General features: G+C 35.2%; 1 protein-coding gene across 2 annotated transcripts in view; it reads right to left on the reverse strand.

Moving 5' to 3' along the window:
• PCCA (propionyl-CoA carboxylase subunit alpha) overlaps nucleotides 1–19,661 on the reverse strand; it is a 450,416-nt gene that overhangs the window by 154,862 nt on the left and 275,893 nt on the right. The gene's annotated exons all lie outside the window — the stretch shown is intronic.

Below are 19,661 nucleotides of genomic sequence, written 5' to 3' on the forward strand. Positions count from 1 at the left end.
CACTTAACCTATATTATATTATAGGCTTAATATTTTCAGAGTTTAATGGCCCAATGGAGGGAACTCTCTCAAATAAATGTGAAGACCAATTTTAGTTATGCAAGAAGCCTCTGTCTCCAGAGGAGCAGGGAAACTGTTGATCCTGACATCCTGTTCGAACCCAAAACGCATTTTCCCACAGAAAGCAATCTTGCAGATGGTGGGGAGATATAGTTGCCTCTCTTCAGAACCCTAACTACTATTTATTTTTCCATTCTTTTATTATGATCCACATCTGTTTCGTATATGTTATGACCTGCCCCAAGAGGGAACTTGCAGCACAGGCTCTTTTGAGTTAAAATGTTGAGGTCTCATCTTATTCTCTTGCTAGCAATGTCCCGAGGAACTCAGTTAATCCTTTTGAGTCAAAATTTCTACAATTGTAAATTATGGATCAGAGCAAAGTTGGGGAGATGATAGGGGCAAGCCATTGTTTCTTCTCAGCACATAATCCCTGAAGTGACACTTTCCTAAAAATTTCTTTTATGGGGATATGTTAAGTAGGATATAGGAAGGAAGTTTCACTGTGAAAGCAAAACCTGAAATACCAGGAAAAGACGGTCAATGTGGAATCTCTTTAAGAAGTCGCTCTTCCACAAACAAAATCCGCTCAGATTCCTTCTGGCTTCATGTAAAAGAAAGTTTCCAAGTCGTTTTGTTGTTAAATAAAATGGATGGGATTGAGTACACGTGCTCAATACAAATATCAGTGAGCTCTGCCGAAGAAATAAACTATAAATAAATAGACATACCAACCTAAAAGTACATGTGTTCTATTTGTGTAGATTTATTGAAGCTACATTAAGAATTACTGATACCAATTCTACCAGCATAACCGTGTTAATGGTAATAATTATCTAGAGTTATATTTTAAATTTAAAAAAAAAGATCGCATTTATCCACTAAATCCAAAATAGTCTGAGAGAAGATTTCTATAAATGACTCTCTTGGGGGGGGGCGGCAAAACTCTTGGAGTTTCACTCATCTCATCACAGAAAACAGCTGCCTTCAATGAGTATGTGTCTAAGTGAAAGCAGCTACATCTGATCCAAAATTTCATCTGTACAGCTTATTAGTTACCTGCAAAGCTAATATAATTCAAGCTACTACTTCAAAGCACAAACAACCCCCCCCAAAAAAAACAGTAAAAAGAAATTCACATAAATAGCTACTCACAAAGCAAGCCAAATAATAGCTCTTACCCAGACCTGTCTGCTTTGATTATCATCAGCCAGCCAGAATGACTATGCTCAATAAAACCAAAAATTTCTATATTTTATGACAAAAACTGTCTGTTGATTGTCACAAATGTTAATGCTAACACACATTTAGCTTACTGAGATATTTTAATAAAAAAAAGTACACATAACACTAACTCAAATACATTGCTATTACATGTCATTCTTTTTAAAACAGATTTTATGTAAACATACTAACAGCATCTTTAGTTAGGAGGGATTATTAGCATCTCAAAACCACATTATCAGACACTCAGAAAAGCTGGTTCTCAACTGTGCCATTACCTATTTAGGAGTGAAATACTGAGTTAAAACAATGTTAGTGGTCAAAGAATCATTAAGCAATCCTTCATCATAACTTTCCCAGTGGGTGGTCTGTAAAATGATCAAGAATAATATGCTGCATTCCATAGCCGCAGAGGTCAGCTTCTGCATACAAATCTTTGCAGGAAGAAAAAGGCCTTCAGAAAAGTGGGCCATTCATCTGAACCAAGTTCAGAGAATTTCCAGCACGGTGAAAAGATATGTTATGCAAGCACATAGATGTATTCAGTGTGGGTAGACAGAACCAGCGACATGGAGACTACAAAGGAGCCCTCCCATGGCTCATGAATAAGTCGAGGAAATGATCAGAAAAAAAAAAGAGAGAGATGTTTAGACAGATGGCCCACTTTAAATGCCTGAGACAGGGCATAAGCAATTTTAATGAAACTTTAGATCCAGCATAGGAATTGTTTCTTATTTCCTCCAGGAAAAAAAATCTAAAGACAAAAATTAATCAATTCCCTTAAAAATCCATTTTTTAAGCAAGTAGGGATGGAGGAAGAGTCACAAATACAAGTTTTATTAGTGCAATAAATTCATATAAAACTCTTCACAGAGCCATCAGCTATCAAAATGAATATAAAAAGCATGGAATGAACAGATAAAAGGAATTTTAAACAGAAGTCTACTGCCAAACCAAACAAAAATCTAAGCCTTATTATGTGAGAACTTAACAACACTCCAACATTCAAGTTTATCACTGCAGAAGAAAGATAAAAGCAGCATTTTCAGAGAACCTCTTCAAAGCTAGAAACTGTCATAGTGGAGGAATGGAATTCTGCCTATACACAATTTAAAATGTGTACATTCGAATATATAAGTCCTCGTAGAAAAGCATGTATCACAAAATAGTGCCTAGAAAGAGTTGGGGAATATGCCCACGTTTATTGTCATTAGCATAAAAAATTACAGAAATAACAACTGAATCTAGAAATGAATAATAATGTTCTCATAATCTTATGTATTTTCATATTATGCGCACTCTTTTTCCTTCCTCCACCAATCAGGTTCTCAGTTTAAACTTAGGGCACAACTGGTCAGGATAGCCATCACCTATCAGGCCTAGTGTCTGATCAATCACTGACCACAAAAGCTATGTGACTGTACACCTTGTGCCTCAGTTTCCTAATCAGTAAGACAAAGATAATAAAAATACCTAACTCACATGTTGATTAAAGGAGATAAAAGGAATTAAATGCTTGAACTAGTGCCCGGCACAAAAATGCTAAATAAGACTTATCATCATCATCGTCGTCATAATTTGTTGCAATGACATCTGAAGTCCCCCTCTAGTATTTCAACCCTGTTTTTTTTAAATATTAATATATAATTATCACACAGGGAAAGCCACAAATCTTAAGTTCCACAATTTACCTTTCAATTATCAATTAGACTAAAGCTTCACAAAGACAGACTCCAAAAATATGTACTCTAATGAATGTTTTTTTTCTGACCAGTATAATGTTCTTGAGGCCGAGTCAGGTTGAATAGTCTGTTCTGTTCATATTGCTTGGGAGTACTCTATTGTACAAGCACACTAAAATCGGCTCATCCTTCAGCTGAAGGATGTTCAGGTTGATTCCAGTTAGGGACTGCTATGAAAAAAATCTACTATAAACATTCTTTGTACAAGTCTTTTTTAGAGGACATATGTTTTCTCATGGGTAAAAAAATCTAGGAATCTAAACAGTAGGATAAACATATATTTAATTTTATAAAAACTTCCAAAGTGTTTTCCAAAGTATTAAAACAAATCTGTACTCCCACCAGCAATGGAATTTGCTCCACATCCTTGCCACCCTTTGGTGGTGTCCATCTTTCTCCTTCTAGCAGGCTGGTGGCTGGGAAACCACATCGCATTATACAACATTAGGGCTTACTGGCTATCTGTATTCAAGCTTTTGCCCATTTTTCACTAGGATGTTGACTTAATTATTATTGCTTTGGGGGAGTTCTTTATTTTGGATAGAAAGCCTTTGTCAGAATTATTTATTGTGAATATTTTCTCCCCTTCCATGGCTTGCTTATTTTTTTTAAATGTCTCATTGTTAATTTTCTTTAAAATATCTTACCTTCAGCATTTTAAAAAAATTAATGTTACTAATTTTATTGAGCAGTTTTAGGTTTTCAGAAGAACTGAGCAGGAAGTATAGGAAATTTATACATGTCTATATATCCTGAGGTGACTCACTCCTGACACAGTGTGCTTAACATCTGGCATCAGTGGATACATTTCTTACAATTGATGAGCCAATGTTGACATGATATTATTAACTAAGGCCCTGTAGTTTATATATGGTTTACTCTTTGTGCTATACATTCCGCAAGTTTGAACAAATGCATCATGACATGTATCCACCATTAAGATATCACATAGAATAAATTCACTGCCCTAAAAATCCTGTGCTCTACCTATTCAACTCACTCTCCCTAGCCCCAAATCCTTGACAACCATTGATCTTTACTGTCTCCATAGTTTTGCCTTTTCCAGATGTCATATAGCTAGAATAACACAAAATATAGCCTTCTTAGATTGGCTTCTTTCACTTAACATTATAAATTATATTTATTTCTTAATGGCATATTAGAAGTTCAAATTTTAGGAATTAAAATGAGACATCATTGTATCTTCTAAAATGATGGAGACTTCTTTAAGAATATCTCTTCTCATAATTATAAAATATGTTTGTATGACTGTTCTCAACTTAGTGACATGAATGACCCCTGCAAGTAGAGCTATAAAGAGTTACTGGCAGGTAGAAGTGGTCCACATGTGTGATCCAGTATTTTTCCCACTTTTCTTTCCTTTCCTGCTTTTGAATGTAATATAAAGTTAAAACAACTGAGAGAAGTCCTCGTTCCTGTAAAAATGGCATAAACTTTTTACAGTTACAATACGTAACTTAAAAAAAAACTGAAAACAGCCCATTGACATAAATTCACATCATAAATTTAACCCATCTGAAGTATACAATGCAATGACTGTTAGTATGTTCACAGAACACTGTACCCATCACTGTAAGCATTTTTAAAATATTTTTATAATCCCCAAAAAGGGAAACTTTGGACCTTTTAGCAGTCACTTCACATTTCCCCTCCAATCTCTGCAGCTCTGTACAACTACCAATGTACTCTCTATTTCTATCAATTTGCTTATTTATAGACATTTCCTATAAATGGAATTATAAGATTTGTGATCTATTGTGACTACCTTATTTCATTTAGCATAATGTTTTCAAATTTCATCCGTGTTGTATAAAGTATCAATACTACCTTTGATGAATAATATTCCATTCTATAAAGATACAAGTTTTTATTTACTATTATATACATCCAAATATTTCATGAGCATTAATGTTGTTACCACTGTTCGCTTATTATGAAAAATGCCACTCTGAACATTTGTATACAACACTCGTGTGGACACATGACTTCACTTCCCTTGGGTAGATACCTAGGAATAAAATAGCTGGGTCATGTTGTAGTGTCTTACATTTCAAGGGCCTGTCAAATTACTTCCAGATTTGTAACACTTTACTCATAAATCTCCTTCAGGAATGTATGAGCGTTCCAATTTTTATATATCCTCATCAACACCTTGTTTTTTTCTGTCTTTATTATAGTTGCTCTAGTGGGTGTAAAGTAGTACTTCACTGTGGTTTTAATATTTATTTTTCTAATGACTAATGATGTTGAGCATCTTTTCATGGGCTTATTGGCCATTTGTATTTGGAAAATTTTCTGTTCACTTTTTTGCCCATTTTAATTGGATTATTTGTCTTTATTACTGAGTTATGAGTTCTTTACATATTCTAGACAAAAAGCCTATCAAATTTATAACTTGCAAGTATTTTCTCCTACTCTGTATGTTGATTTTCACTGGCTTGATGCTATCTTTTTTAAAGCACCAAAGTTTTAAATTACGATGAAGTCCAATTTATCTGTTTCCTTTTGTTGCTAGTACTTTGGAATCTTATATAAGAAATCATTGCCTAACCAAAAATAGTAAAGATTAACTCCTGTGTTTTCTTCTAAGATTTTTTAAATTTAGCTCTTACATTTAGTTCTATGATTTTTTAGTATTTTGTGGGTATCATATAGGGAGAGAGTAAATTCATTCTTTGCATGAGAATATCTAGTTACTTTCGTAGGATTATTGAACAGGTTATTCTTTACTCATTGAATTGTCTTCAAACAATTGTTGGAATCAACTGATCTTAGTGTAACAATATATTTCTGGACTCACTTCTATTCCACTTATCAAAATCTCTATCTTTATGTCAGTATTACTATGTAATGATTACTATAATAAGTTTTGAAAACAGGAGGTATGAGTCTCCAGTTTTGTTCTTTTCAAGACTGTTTTGGATATGCTGGGTCCCTTGCATTTTCATATTAACTTTGAAATCAGATGACTATTTGTGCAAAAAGAAAAAAGAGAAGGGAAGAGGAGGGGAGCGGAGAGGAGGGGAGCGGAGGGGAAGGGGAGGGGAAGGGGAGGGGAGGGGAAGGGGAGGGGAGGGGAGGGGAAGGGGAGGGGAAGGGGAGGAGAGGGGAAGGGGAGGGGAGGGGAGGGGAGGGGAGGGAAGGGAAGGGAAGGGAAGGGAAGGGAAGGGAAGGGAAGGGAAGGGAAGGGAAGGGAAGGGAAGGGAAGGGAAGGGAAGGGAAGGGAAAGGGAGAAAGAAAGAAGAAAGAAAGAAAGAAAAAGAAAGAAAAGAAAGAGAAAGAAAGAAAGAAAGAGAGAGAGAGAGAAAGAAAGAAAGAAAGAAAGAAAGAAAGAAAGAGAGAGAGAGAGAGAGAGAGAGAGAGAGAAGGAGAAGGAGAAGGAGGGAGGGAGGGAGGGAGGGAGGATAGAAGGGAGGGAGGGAGGGAGGGAGGGAGGAATTCACCAGTGAAGCTATCTAGCAATGGAGTCTTCTTTCTGGTAAGTTTTGTGATGACTAATTCAATCTCTTTCAGGTCTCTTCAGATTTTCTATTTCTTCCTTAGTCAGTGTCGGTAGTTTGCATCTTTTTAGAAATTTCTCCATTTTATCTAAGTTATCTGATTTGCTGCTATACAGTTGATCACATTATTCCCTTATGATCTTTTTAATTTCTGTAAGATCAGTATGTATACCTGCTCTTTATTTAATGATTTTAGCAATTTGAACCTTTGCCCGTTTTCTACTGGCCAGCCTATCCAAAGGTTTGTCATTTCTGCTATTGTCCCAAAAACCAATTTCTGCTTTTACAATTTTCTCTATTGTTTTTCTATTCTCATTTATTCCCACTTTAATCTTTAGTATTTCCTTCCCTCTGCTTCCTTAAGAGTTTAATTTGCTTTTCTTTATCTATTTTTTCACTTTATCTAAAGTGAAAGATGAGGTGATTGATTTAAGATTATTTCTTATTTTTTATATGTGTTCACAGCTTTAAATATGCCTCTAAACAGTGTTTTAGATATATACATTTCATATGTTTTTGAATATTATGTTTTGTTTGCATTCATCTCATAATACTACCTAATTTCTCTTGTAATTTCTTCTTTAACACACTGGTTATTTAGGAGTGAGTTGTTGAATTTCCTATACTTGTGAATTTCCCAAATTTTCTTTACTATTGATTTCTAATTTCATTCAATTGTGGTTGGAGAACATATTTTGTGTAATTTCAATCCAGTTAAATTTAATAAGACTTGTTTAAAATGCAATGAGCTTTGTTTTATAGCTTAGCATTAATATAGTAGTTATGGTCAGTCCTGGAAACTGTTACATGTGCCCTTGAGAAATTGCACATTCTGCTGTTGGACAAATTGTTCTATAGATATCCACTAAATCTATGTGCTTTATAGTGTTGTTCAAGTCTGCTATTTCCTTGTTCACCTTTGGTCTAGAATGTGATATATTAAAATCTCCCAAGTATCACTGTTGAATTGTCAACTTCTTCTTTTAGTTATTTCAGTTTGCTTCCTATATTGGGGAATTGTTTGACTGGGTACATATACTATGCAGCAGGTTCTTAAATAAAGTCGCTTCATTTAATGTCATTTTGTTATAATGTTGATGATGAAAATAAATGATTCCCTGCTGGGGCCACTGTCTGTATGGAGTTTGCATGTTTTCCCCATGTCTGTGTGGGTTTTCTCTGGGGCTTCAAGTTTCCTCCCACATCCCAAGGATGTGCACATGAGTTAAACTGACTTGGCCTGTCTAAACCGTTCCAGTCTGAGTGAGTGTGGGTGTGTGTAAGTGCATGCCGCAATGGAAGGGATGTGCACATGAGTTACACTGACCTGGCCTGTCTAAACCGTTCCAGTCTGGGTGAGTGTGGGGGTGTGTAAGTGCATGCCACAATGGAAGGGATGTGCACATGAGTTACACTGACCTGGCCTGTCTAAACCGTTCCAGTCTGGGTGAGTGTGGGTATGTGTAAGTGCATGCTGCAATGGAAGGGATGTGCACATGAGTTACACTGACCTGGCCTGTCTAAACCGTTCCAGTCTGGGTGAGTGTGGGGGTGTGTAAGTGCATGCCGCAATGGAAGGGATCCTGTACACGCTGGTTCCCATCTTGCAACCTGAGCAACCCTGAACTGGAGTAAGCTGGTTGGAAAATAATTATCTTGTTTTATTATTAATTTCTCCAAAATAAATGTATTAACTCAAAATTCAATTATTAGAAGATTTTGGGTCTTCATTTAAAAGTCTGGAGATGTTTTTTGTGACTAGAAATATTTAGAATGCAATAGGAACTTAATTCTTGTTTGTATCAATTAATTTATGATAAATTTGATTTTATTATATGTCATTTTGCTTAAAGTCAGTTTCCAAGACTTTTATTGGTAGACATCAAGTAAGGATTTACTCTACATTCATAATTGTTACAGCTTTCTGATGAATTGACTCTTTTATCATTATTGAATATCTCTAATTACTTCCAGTAACAATTTTTGTCTTAAAAAATTTTTGTCTGACACAAGTATTATAAATATAATATTTGTCTGTAAGTCTTTCAATTCTTTTATTTTAAACCTACAGTGTCTTTAAATCTAAACTGTGTCTGCTTTTGATTAGTGTGCTTAATCCATTTACAGTTAATATAATTACTCATCAGGTAGGTTCCCTTTTGCCCTTTTTCATTTTTCTTTGTGTATGTCATCTTTTTTTCTTTAGATCACTCCATTAATGCCTTCTTTTGTTAAATTTTTACAGAGTAACATTTTAATCTTCTTAATCTTCTATTTACTATTTTGTCAAGCAATTTTTTAGTGGTTAACCAGGGGATTACAATTAGCACCTGATCTTTAGACACTCTAGTTTAAATTCATGCTAAGTTAATTGCAATAGCATACAGAAAATTTGCTCCAATATAGCAATTTCCTCTGCCTTCATTTGTCTTTATATTGTTATACAAAGGATATCTGTATATATTGTGTGCCTAACTTAGATTTATAATTATTAATTTACGCAGCTGTCTTTAATTTAAATCAGAAATAAAAAGATGTTACAAAATAAAAATATATTTATATAGTATTTTATATTTACCCTACCAGTGCTCTTTATTACTTATGTATATTTAAGTTTTTATTTAGTGTCCTTTCATTTCATTCAGAAGTACTTTCTTTCATCTTCCTTGAGGAGTAGACTGACCAATTACCTGGGAATTTCTTAATGTCTCCTTCATTTTGAAAGGATAGTTTAGCTGGATATGGAATTCTTTATTGACAGTCACCCTCCACCCCCAATCACGTTATATATGGAATCCATTCTCTCTGGGCTCCATGGTATCTAATAAAATGTGAACTCTTAATCTTATCGAGGATCCCTTTTACATGAAGCGTCATTTTTCTCTAGCTGCTTTAAAAATTCTTTTTTGTTTTTGGCAGTTTAATTCTGATGCATGTGGGTACAAATCGCTTTGAGCTTAATCGACATGAAGTTTTCTAAGCTTCTTCACTTTGCAAATACATTTTTTTTTTCATAAAATTTGGAACTTTTCAGCTATTATTTTTTTAACAGTCTTTCTGCTCCTTTGTCTTTCTTTTCCTCTACTTCTGGGACTCTCAGCATGTATATGTTGATGCACTGATAGTATCCCACAGGTCTCCGGGGCTCTGTTCATTTTTCTCTCTGTTCCCCAAACTGAATAAATCAACAGCTATACCTTCACATTTTCTGATTATTTCTTCTGCCAGCTCAGATCTACTTATGAGTCCCTGTAGTATACTTTTTCATTGTAGGCATTGTAGTTTTACCTCTGGAATTTCTATTTTCTTTTTTTTAGACACTTCTATCTTCCTATATGTATTTTTTGTTTCATGAGACATGGTTTCTATTTAATTTTTCATATCTGGTTTGCTTTAGACCTTTGCACATATTTTTAAGAGGTCAAGGTCAATTATATAATGAGCAAACCATTTGGGCCCCCTCCTGGACAGTTTCCATTTACTTTTTATCTTGTGAATGGGTCATACATTCATGTTTTTTTGTATGTCTTATAACTTTTCATCAAAAACTTGATATTTTAATAATGTGGCAAACCTGCAAATGATATTTCTCCCTTCACCAGGACAATAATTTATCCTTTTTCTCTAACTGTTTTCAGAGATAATAATTATCTTTTAAATGTCTTCCTATAACATTCTATTCTAAGCTTCTTAAAATTTACTCTACTGGAAAATGGTGACCTTTGTAAAGTGGATGGTAAGAACATTGGTCATCGAGATAACATTGATCTCGAGGACCAAAGTTCTCTAGATCCAGGGCTATTAGTTACACATGAGCACTCAAGATAAGAAATTAGTCTGACACACTGTAAAAAGCCAGAAATTATCACAAGCATTAAATCAAGAATCAGAGAATTAACAAATACACATACACTTGAAAAGCTTCAAAAAGAGGTAAAATAAAAGGTAGTTTTAAAGAAAAAATGGGCATCTCAGTTTATTCTATATATTAATGCAAAAACTTTAGCAACTGTAAAATGGTATAGTAGGATATTTAACTACAATGCTAACATATTCAGAAATGACAATGCTTTCAAACAACATTAAGTTAGTAGTCTCTGCTCTTACTTTTCTTACAAATTTGTGTTTTTTAGAAAATTCCAAATTCCTAAAATTTATTCACAGAACAAATTTCACTGAAACTATTATTTGAGATAAAGATGAAAAGGTAGCAGTATAAAGAGAAATTTAAGTCTATTCAATTCAAAGAATAAAGATTAAACATGCATTTCATCTTTAGTAATCTATTATTGAAAAATTTATTTTAAGAAAAAGGTAGTACTAATGTAAGTAGATTAACAGATATTAATAAACATAATGCCTAAATCCATCTCCTAGAAGGGATTCTTAATCTCATTGTAGTACATTATTTCATCTATCATCAAATACATACATTATTATGATTTATACACAAATAGAGAAAAAAGCATTATACTGAAAAATCAAGTAATATATTCCAAAGATGTATTTTTTCATTTGCTCCAATACTATTACTCTTTGAAATGTTTACTTATCTCATTGACAAATCTCTATAAACTACCTTTAAGTCCTTTTTTAGAACAGAGCTATATATACATATATACAAACATACTTTACTGCTTACAGAAAATTTTCTTACACAGATCGGCTAACTTCGATTTTTAATACTAATCTTTGAATTATGTAAATTATTTGATATTTTATTATGATTGTAGTGATAGTGTTCAGTTTTGATTCAAAAAATCAAAAATTTCATTATCCTATAAAACAAATCTAGAGTTCAAAGTATGTAAGGGGGGGGTTAAACAAAATGCAAACATTTAATGCAACATTAAGCATGTGAAATAAAAACTTGATTGCCTAAAGAAAGCATGCTATGCTGTTACCCTGGTGACAGGTTAAAAAAGGGATTGTGAGCTGAATAGCTGTATGATATGAAATTAAAATGTTTCACATTGAACAATCCAAAATGAATTGGGAAAGGTTAGAGTAGAGGAGAGAGAAATCAATTCTCCAATGGCAATGGTGAATGGGAAAGAAGTATGAATAGGATTTGCCAGTGGGGTGCAACAGCTGCCAAATATCCTGCAGCCAAAGAATTACAATAATACTGATGAAGTGTGCAAGGGCTTTTGGAGTCATTGCAGGGAACAGAGAAATTCTCCTGCAATAATGAGGCTATTTTGTCTTCCATTCAGCTCTTATCATAGAATTAAAGAAAAGAAAAATATTTTAAAATGTAATATTTATCAAAAATGTAGAAATATGACATCTCATCCACTTAAATTAATATTTTGTGTTTAATCTCATATAGATTTGTTTAATCTCACATAGCTTTATATAATTTCATATAAATTATCCAAGATAGTTTAATTAAATAAATGAAAATATCATAATAGAGATAGTAAAAGTAAGGCAAGTTTAAAGGAAAATTATTAAATTGATGTTTTCTCCCTCTTGCTACTTTTAGGGGATTTATTGCGCAAATAAAAGTAGATATTTTCAAAGGCATAGTATGGATATGTATGTTTATGATGATATGCCCAAAGTACTATTTTTATTATACAATCAGTTATTAAAATGTCAACTTCATTGTTATAATGAAGTAGCTAATCTGAGAAGAAATATTAAACAAGTATAATATAAAAACTATGTTTTATTGCCATAGATGGTGAAAATGTGTTAATAAGTAGATATGTCCTTTTAAATTCAGAAACATTTAAGTAAAAGAGTTAATACAACAATATAAAAATACTTGCTTTTACTTGGGAATTATTTTCATATGGCCTTTTTTTAATGTTTCTTTTTCAAGTATATCTTTCAATGATTAAGATCATATTCCAAAACAAACTTTTATCTTCTCATTTAAAACTTAATAATGGGTAAATAAATTATAATTCTAAAACCAGGAAAGGAGATGTGTTTAATAGCAAGAGATAAAGAAACAGATAATTGCATCTGTCAGGTAAAAATAGCTTAAAAATTGATTATCCATTTTATCAGGAAGCCAAATGAGGGAAAAAAAATAATACAAATGTAGACACAATGACTGCAATTCAAGTGAACATAATTTCCCATTATGCTACCGGACTAAAAGAGTAAACTGATGACAGACTCTGTAGCCAGTCAAGATATTTGATATGTTCTACAAAGTATGAGCTCAATGTGGTGATTATACACTGACTCCATACACCCAGAGTAATCCTCCACAAAAGTGACTGCTTCATTTAAAACTTTTCAGGCTGAAATATTTTCATCAGCATAACAGTTGCCTATAGTGAAGGTGGTTCCTTTTTCTGAGTCTTTAACATCGGCTCAAATACTAGGAGAGAAACTAGAAGGTTAAAGCAGAGACCAGAAAGTACAAGTGTCTGTCTCATGCAATTCAAATAGGATCTAAGCTGAGAAAGATTTCAGGAATCATCCAATCCAACAGTGCCATTTCTCGGAGGAGGAAACTGGAGTCAAAAGTTGAAGCATTTGCACAAGAGCTTGTACCACACTGATAGTTGGCAGTGGCACTGGGACTAAAATCCTGACTCCTGATACCTCACTCAGTGCTGGTTCCACTGCCCAGGCCAACCACTGGGAAATTTCAGTGTCAGGTGAAGAAGCCAAAAGAAACAAAGATGATTGTATCTTCCTAGTCCAAATGACTAAATAGAGGAAATGCAATAAAATAATATACAGAATTCTGGGTGCCCATCTACAGTGGTTAAGAGATGTGGGGTGGACACATACTCTGTTATGCCAGGAACCACTAATATCGCATACTAAATTTAACTACCACCTTCCACTACACAGCCATCTTAAAATTTTTTATATATAATTTTATTATTCACCTGTTAACTCAATAATATGGCAACTATGAACTAGTTTTCAGCAGTTATATTCCCTGGATCATCTGGATCATCCCTACATACAGATGTGATTAACAGAAAAACAGGGAGACCAGAGACATGGCCAGAGGTGACATAACTCAGCCTACACCATTGCAATACAACTGTCCAGTTCATCCACTCGACATTCTTGAAAACTGCTTCTGTCAAGGTCTCCTATGACCTCCACACTGTTAACCTCAGTGGTCTATTATCATTCTTCAGAGTTGATATATTTCACTTGAACACTCCTGCCTCCTGATATCCTTTCTTCTCTTGGCTCTCTGAAATCACCCTGCCTACTTTTCTACCTATCTTCCCTGCTATTTCTCCTCAGTCTCCTTTGCTGATCTGCCTCATCTCCCTACCCTGTTCATGTTGAGTGCCTCTGCATCTAATTGGTCTCCTGACTTTCGCTCCTACCTCCATATCAGTCATTTACAACATGAAAGCCACAATGATGATGATAGTGCAAGTCACATCAATCTCTTCTTTGCTCAAGACCCTGCAATGTCTTCTATTTTACTAAGAGTAAAAGTCTAAGTCCTTACAATAGCCTACCTAACGGAATCCCGCTCTGCTCCTCTATAGCTTGCTTCCTCTCCTCAACATGCATTAGTTTCCTTATTGTTTCTCAAACAGGCCAGGTGTACATTGACCTCAGGTGCTTTGCATTTGTTTCTGTGTAATGGTAAGCTCAACGAGGGTAGGATTTTTTAAAGTCATTTGTTCCCTGCCAAAATCCCCAAGTTTTCTAACTCAACTCTTACGTAAAAGACATGTAGTTATATTTAATATCCATATCTGATTCTCTTATTAATTAAGGAAGGGAAGGATACCTCCTTAACATAAGAAAAACTATTTCAAAACAATAGCCAGCAAACCTGTTGATGATGAAACACTTAAGGCATCCCAGTTAGTCAGGAATAAAACAAGCATGTATCATTGCCACTACCTTTGAAATAGAATCTTTGTCATTAGAGACTTTTTACTAATGAGAGAGGGATAGCTAGCTAAAATTTTACGGACATTATGTTAAGTATTTTATATCTCATTTGACATTGACAAAAACTCTTTGAGAACTACTATTATCTCTACATTACAGATATGAAAACTATGCCCTTGAGAGGTTAAATAAATGATCCTAAAATAGCTAGGGAGACGGCAGAACAAGGGAGAAATCCAAGTATCTGACATAATAGTCCATGTTCTTAAACATGAAACTATACTGGATGTTCTAGCCACAGAATAAGACAAAAATAAATAAATAAATATTATAGTTCACAGAAAGGAAGGTGTGGAATTACTATTAGAAGTTGTAGTAGTCAATTTAGTTTATTAGTTACTCTCTACTTGAAGTCAAAATAATAGTCCAAGGCAATCATAATAATCCAGTTCCCTCTCCAATGATTGGTTCAGAAACGAGCAGATTTACATCTGGTCACTGAGAACTGAGAAGCAGCTGGCCAAGTAATGTCTGGGAAAGGTTTCCACTTTTAGAGGTAAACACCATCCTCTGAACCTATCTAGATTGGACTCCTGGGACTTATGCAGCTGTCCTGCTATCACGGACATGTGATAAAGCCCATACACAGAAGACAGGAAAGCTAAGAGAACTGCAGAAGAGTGGCATCAGCAGATGAACACTTGAGCCTTGTCCTTACTGCGCTCTGAACCTTCCCTTCAACGTGAGGTGAGAACTAGTCAGTTTGAATCAGGGTTTCTGTTACCTGTACCCAAAAGCATCCCAAGTGGTTCAGAAAGTTACTATGTGATTGCCTCTCTTGAAATCAAATAAAAATTTATTATGCTGGATTTTGAAAGTTTAAGATTTTTTATAAAAGAAATATAATTACTAAAGTAATCAAAGTTATAGAAACAGAAATTAAAATGGTGGTTGCCAAGGGATGCGAGGAGGAAATGGGAAGTTACGCAATGGGTAGAGTTTTAGTTCTGCAAGATGACACAGTGTAGAGAGCTACTGCACAGCACCGTGCACACTACTAACACTGCTGCACGGCACACCACAAAAGGGGTAAGACGGTCCATCTTACGTTTTTCATGGGAACAACAAAAAATATAATTATCATTAGCTTTTCTTTATCAAATCAAAATTCATTTAGAAAATGAGAAAAATATCACATCAATAATAATACAATATATAAACAACCTAGAAAAAATAAAACAAATGCCAACTACTTAAGAATAAACAAGGAACGAATACTTACAGTAAGAAAAGATTATAAAGCTTTCATGTCAGAAACAGATTTCAGGAAACACTGCCATACTATACTTTTTGAAAAGCTTCAACATTTGAGGTCAAATTTTCCATAATTTCAAGTCAATTCCATTAACAAAGTACTTTCAAGTCTCGGCCAGAATAACAAATAAATTTTCAGAAAATAAATTATTAACATAAGGATAGAATGAGAAAATGGTGGAAATAAAGATAAAAATTTATAAATAAACCGTATTTAGAATTTTTCATAGGATGAACATGACATCTAACAATCAATAAAGAAAAGGTAGACGAATCAATAAATGGGGTTGATTCTACTGGTTAACTATAAAAATGTAAAATTAGAACTAGTTACATGTATGTGGCCTATGTTTGTGCATATGCATGCAAATCACACAAGCGAGAAAGAGAGAAGAAGAAGAAGAAGAAGAAAGAAAGGCAACGAAGGGCAGCAGAAAAACAGAGAGGAGAGGGAGTGGGGATGATGAGAAAGGAAAGAGACGGAGGGGGACAGAGAGAGAACACAATGTACTTGAGAGTAAGCTCGTGCTCACTGTTACTGACTGAATGTTTGTGTCTCCCCCAAAATCGTATGCTGAAATATAATGCCCAATGTAGCCTGACCTGTGGTGGCGCAGTGGATAAAGTGTCCACCTGGAACTCTGAGGTTGCTGGTTTGAGACCCTGAGCTTGCCTGGTCAAGACTCAAATGGGAATTGATGCTTCCTGCCCCTCCCCCCTTCTCTTGCTCTCTCTTTCTCTCTCCTCTCTAAAATGAATAAATTTAAAAAAAAAGAAATATAATTCCCAATTTTATCACATTTGGAAAAGGGAGTTGGCAGTAATTAGGTCATGAGGTAGAGCACCCATGAATGGTACCCTTATAAGTTTCCTGCTAAGAAGCCACAGAGCTAGCTTGCCCTATTTCACCACGTGAGGATATAAGAAGTAGGGATACTGCAACTTAGAACAGAGCCCTCACCTAAATCTGACCTAGCTGGCACCCCGCTCTTGAACTTCCAGCCTCTAGAGCTGTGAAAAATAACTATTTGTTATTTAAGCCACCCAGTCTATGATAATTAGCTATGGTCCAGACTGCTTAAAACGTAAATATTTCTACCTTGCCATCCTTGGAGTTATAAAGATACACTACTTTGTTTGGGGGGGGGGGGAATATTTTATAAATAGACTACCAAATCACAAAGATGAAATTCACTTCATGACATACACATAAATAAATTCCAAATGGATTAAAGAGTTAAATGTTCCTGATTAAGGTGTTTAGGATTTTGAACACATCCTCTGGGGAATAGTGAAAAAAGCAAAGAAAGAAAGGAAAGGAAAGCAAGCAAGCAAGCAAAAAGAGCCAATGAAATCCAGTAATCCACTTAGTAAAAAATTACTTTTATAAAACCAAGAAGTCACCCTGGCCAGTTGGCTCAGTGGTAGAGCATCAGCCAGGCATGTCGAAGTCCCAGGTTCAATTCCCAGTCAGGGTATACAGGAGAAGCATCTCTCTCTTTCTCTCTCTCCATCTCCATCTCCATCTCTGTCTCCATCTCTGTCTCTCTCTTCCCTTCCTGCAGCCATGGCTCAAATGGTTTGAGCAAGTTGGCTCCAGGCGCTAAGGATGGCTCTAAGGCCTTGCCTCAGGTGCTAAAATAGCTCAATTGCTGAGCAATTGAGTAGAGGCCCCATATGGGCAGAGCAGCACCAGGTAGGTAGGGGCTTGCCAGGTGGATCCCGGTCGGGGCGCATGTGGGAGTCTGTCTCTCTGCCTCCCCACATCTCATTTAATATAAAAAATAAAAAAAAATAAAATAAAAGCAGGGAGTCAATATTAACTTTCAAACCTTAAATTAGATGTAATACATGAAAACATAACACTGCCCACAGTCACCTCAGCATGGCTAAGCCCCAAGGAATGACATCTAAAAGAAAGGGCTTAGTCTGAGCCACATCCCCTGCCAAATTCTCACAAAGGCAAAGTAATTGAAGAATACAAAACAGCCCTCTGTTAGGGAAGACACTTGGTCACCAGACATTCTACCACCAGGAAGTAGCCCTGACTCTCCCTACAAGGGATAAATTAGTCAGATAGTTTAATAGAAAGGTTAAATCAGGGAATTAGAGAGTTTAAGTGATAAAGCATAAAAAAGGGTAGAGGATAATCTGCATAGTTACAAAACCTATCAAAAGAAAGCAACAGATGTGGATACACCAATGGGGAAAGGAGAAAGTGGAGAAATTTTCAGAGGGCAAAGTGGCATTCTGAGGAGTGTCTAAAAAGCCTGGGGTGGCAGAGGTGGACCTGAACAGAGCGAAGCAAGGAGAGAGTCTAGCTCAGCCAAGTGAATCCTGATTTGTGAGCAAACACTTGGAACTGAGGAAAACAGGCTTTCTGAGCAAAATTAAATAAAAGATTACTGAAAGGGACAAAAACGTTTTCTTTACTATTTTTTCCTCCAATCATATCAGTTAGTGAAACAAATTATTATACCAAACCATAATGCCAACAAAATAATTTTAGCTTCAAGTAACATGAAGTGATTGCTTAACACAACTTTTAATAATGCATTTCTGTTGATAAAAGTGTTTAATAAAAGAATAATTATAAAGAAAAATAACTCCACGATAAGTCAGCAAATATTCATTTAAAACCTTAATTATGTTTGCCAAAATTATTTAGTCATCCTAAGAAAAACTGCTATAGTTTCTAACATGAATGTTTCTTTTCTAAAATGCACTACTATCTTTTTACTATCCAAATACTACAGGTACATAGTAATAATGTCTTTTTCCAAGTCATAAATGAGGAAAGAGCAAACCCCATAGAGAAACTAGGGAAATAAAATTAGCAGCCAAAACAAGCAACACAAAGGAAGGGCTGCAGGCTACCGGGTCTGGAAGCATAAACATGACATGAGTACACCCATGACAGAGCAGTATGTAGCCACACCTGGAGGCTGACACTTAGGCCCCATTCCCAAGCCAGTAATAAAAACATGGCTTGAAAGCCAAAATGTGAAGATTCAACCACCTTAAATCAGCTTTGGTGTCAGGAACCTCTTCTGTGAATAAGCAAAATTAACTCAAATTCACTTTGTCTACAGAAGGTTGTGCTTGTCAAAAAGACCAATATATTTGCCTAGATGTTACAAGTCTCTGTTATGGTTGGTACCAGTTTTGCAATAAACTGGCCTACTAAATAAAGAATACATTTAATAGAAAAGAAACTAACCAAAAATAAATAATTGTTTGTTGTATAGGTATTATGTACAAAAGTATCTATATAACTGAACTTTTAGCCTATGTATTTTATTAGTCTAATTTGGAACTACTAAATTATAATGAGTTCAACAGCAGTACCGGAGGAGAATGGATCTGGGATGATGGTGGAATGGGAAGCACTAGGAATCGGCCATCCCAACTTGATAACAACTGCATTAGCAGAATCTGCCTGATGTAAGTATTCTGGAACTGTGGAATCCAGTTGAAGGCTTACAACTTTCAGGGGAAGACATGAATGGTAAATTGCAGTGAATTTCAGCATGTAGCACAGTAGCAGGTACCCATGTGCCCACCTTGCAGATGGCTGTGCATTTATTCTTGAGGCAGCATGGATATAGCTTGTGGAAGCTAGAGTGGGCAAAAAAGTCTGTGTCCTCCAAATAATTGGATCTAAACTCAAATTGCTGCTATCTGCTTCTAATCACAAAGATGAAGACAAAGAAGTGAGCAGCCATTGTTATTGCAACCCCTCCCACTGGCTGAAGAGACTTATGGGGAATTTAAAGAGCCAATGTCCCTTTTCCTCATCCTTTATTATTTGCTTTTTTCCTCTTTCAGAAGTCAGACATTAAACACTAAGACATTCAAAAACAACTGTATATTCAAGGCAAATTAGAAAGTGACAACATGCCCAGGGAAAGGCTCAGAAAAGACCTGAGAAGACCTTATGTTTATACCTCAGGCTGAT

This window comes from Saccopteryx bilineata, chromosome 6 (genome assembly GCF_036850765.1).
Source record: "Saccopteryx bilineata isolate mSacBil1 chromosome 6, mSacBil1_pri_phased_curated, whole genome shotgun sequence".
Lineage (NCBI taxonomy): Eukaryota > Metazoa > Chordata > Mammalia > Chiroptera > Emballonuridae > Saccopteryx > Saccopteryx bilineata.